Below are 3,067 nucleotides of genomic sequence, written 5' to 3'. Positions count from 1 at the left end.
CCCTGCTTGTGATCATGAAGTCTCTGCAGCACCTGCACAATGTGCAGAGAACTGCCAGCAGTAGGAAACTGGGATGATATTATTGTCCTTCTCACAACCAGGGATCAGCTCCGACGAGTGCAACACACACCCTCCAGGGCACTGAAACCTATTTTAAAATACTTGTAGTGGTTAATATTTTTGCTCACATTTTCCCACCTTAACATGGCCAGGTATTTTTTTCCCACGATGGCAGTTGCAAACTTCGCCCTGTCTGGGTAACGGCATGCCTGGTGGCATTGCCAACTTCATCCCTATCTTTCAAGCTGCCGTTTAGACGGTCACTCATAGGCTGTCTGCTATCCGACCGCCTGACTTCACAGCTGCAGAGAAGAAAGAAGGGAAAAGGGAAGTCATCTAATAACAACAGGGACTATGCATTTTTACTTCCTGCTGCTGACTTTCTCTTCCTCTTAGGTGGCCTGATAAAACAACCTGGTCTCAGTCACCCATGTAGTAAAGACTCACAGTGGCATGACATCTTTGAGGGAAATCCATGCCTTTAAACTTGAAGATGAAGGGAAGCTGGGGGAGTTTTCTCTGCCTTAGTTCTGGCAAAGGAAAACTTCCCTCTTCAGAGCCACCAGCCAGTGCCATTACTGAACAAGACAAGTCATAAACCTGAGGGGAAAAAAACTGATGACATTTGAAGAAGCGTTCAGGTCCCTCTGGGCAGCTGGAGGCCATGGGCCAGCTTCCTTTTTTCCCCCCAAGTCATTCTTCACTGAAAAGGCTAACAGGGACCAGGAACAAGGGGATGGGAAGTCAGGCTGGAATAAGTTAGAGGCTATGTAGCCAAGTTCGGTAGTTTGAAAGTGGCTGAGCCTGATGGGACTCATCCTAAAGCACTTTGCTTCAGCTAGTTTGCTATCTTGGAGCCATTAGCAATTATATCTGAGAAGTGGTGGAGGAGATAGTGCCTCTCTTTACAAAGGGAAAAAGGAGGAACAAGCCAGCTATACCTCGGTTCCTCCATGGACACTGAAACAGATACTTGATCCATTTGCCAGCACCTAGATAACAAGGTGGTAAATAACAGCCACGATGGATTTGTCAAGCATAAATCATGTCAAGCCAACCTGCTTTCCTGTTTGTCAGGGTAATGGGCCTGGTGGACAGGAGAGAAGCCGTTCAGATGCACCTTGGCTTTAGGGAGGCTTTTGATACTGTCTCATATGACATTCTCACAACCAAGTTAGGGACAGATGTTTTAGGTGCGACTGCTGTAGGGGAATTATGTGCAGAACCGCTTGGAAAACCCTGCTCGATGCGCTGTTTTCTACGGCCCGCGGGAATAATGCACTGAAGTGGAGGAGTGCTGGGGAAGGTCCTGGTCTGGCGCTTTGCACAAACGAGTCGGACGACGGACTAGAGAGCACGCTTGCAAAACCTGCAGACGGCAGCAAGCTGAGAGGGGTTGCAAGCACTTCAGAGGACAGAACAAGCATCCAAAATGATTGCGACAAATTGGAGAAATGGCGTGAAACAAACAGCCTGTAATTCAATAAGGACAAGAGCAAAGTACTACAGTTCACTAAGACAAAATCGAACGCAGAGTGACTGGCAAGGTAGCAGTCCTGCAGAAAAGGATCCAAAATCGATTGTCGATCGTTGACTAAAGAAGAGTGAAAAAGGCATACGACTGTGGAAAAAGCAAGCGCCATCCTGGGAGGAGTAAGCAGTATTCGCTTACATGAAGACCCGTGAAGAAATCCTTCTGTTCTGCTCGGTACAGGCAAGATCTCAGCACTCTCCCGTGTTCAAACACTACATGAGCCAACAGGAAAGAGTCCGGAGAATGGTGCAAAGGATGTGAGGTCTAGAAAACATGACCCATGGATAATGATTGCAAAACAGGTGGTTTGTTTGGCCTAAAAAAGTTGGAATGGAGACAGGGCGACCACCTTCAAATTTGTAAAATGTTGCTGCAGAAAGGACGGAAATAAATTATTCTCCGTCAACTCGGGATAGGATAAGAAGTAATGGACTTAAACTGCAGCAAGGAAGATTTAGGGTCAGCATTAGGGGAAGTTTGTAACTGTGATGGGAGGCAAACTCTGAGTACTTAGGGAGATGTGGGATCTCCAGCCTGGCTGGTTTTTGAGAGGGTTAGCTTCTCCTTTTCCCTGCCATCACAATTTAGGGACCCCGGCAAGCTAAAAGACATGACCTTCTGCCATTGCTCCTGCTTATTTATGTGACCGGCTTTGGAGATCTCTGTCCCCTTCGGGGTCTAGAAGCGACTCCCCCCTCCTGCCTCATTAAGAGTCTGAAAACCTCTCCCTACCATGTGGGAGCTGGGGTTTCCCATTTGGGGAGCAAGGTCAGAGCCCCGCTCCATGTCTGCTCTACACGTCTGAACTCTTGGGATGGGGGCAGCCATCCCCCACTGTGTGTCCCACCGTAGGTGCGGGGAAGCCCTGCCCGACTGCACGAGAAGTGGGATCAGGCACAGCGGGAGACTGCATCCAGCTGGACCCCCAGAATGGCCGGTGGGGCTCTGCATCCTTTTTCAATAGGCTCGCAAGCAACTTGAAAATGGCACTTCATTCAATGATAAAGTGAAGGAACCCTTAGCATAACCAGCGTTTCCCAAGTCCCGAAGCAGTAGCTCCTGCCTTGCTATTTGATGCACCCGCCTGGCCTCCACGACCACAGCATCTGAGCACATTTCTCCTAACGTCCTTCCAAGGTGGGGAACTATTAAGATCCCCATTATATAGACGAGGACTGCAGCTCAGACAGATGAAGAGTGCTGCCCAAAGCAGGGCACTGAACCCCATTCTCTCAGCACCAGCTCTTTACAATTGAAACTGGAAAGCTTCCCAAATACAAACCACTGCATTTGCACATTATTAGTAAAAGCAAAAGTATGTGATGAAGTTCAAATTCCAGGAAAGGCAATGAGCTCCAGGAGCCTGAACCACAATGTACGCCAACAGTCCCATGAACCAAACGTTTCCTGTCTGACACGGGCTGTGGCAGAAAGCCACCTTGGTTTCTCCCCAAAATCTCTGCCCTGTGACAA

The sequence above is a fragment of the Crocodylus porosus genome, unplaced genomic scaffold (genome assembly GCF_001723895.1).
Source record: "Crocodylus porosus isolate Cpor-Errol unplaced genomic scaffold, CroPor_comp1, whole genome shotgun sequence".
NCBI classification, from domain to species: Eukaryota; Metazoa; Chordata; order Crocodylia; family Crocodylidae; genus Crocodylus; species Crocodylus porosus.
Note: the sequence above shows the minus strand (reverse complement) of the source record.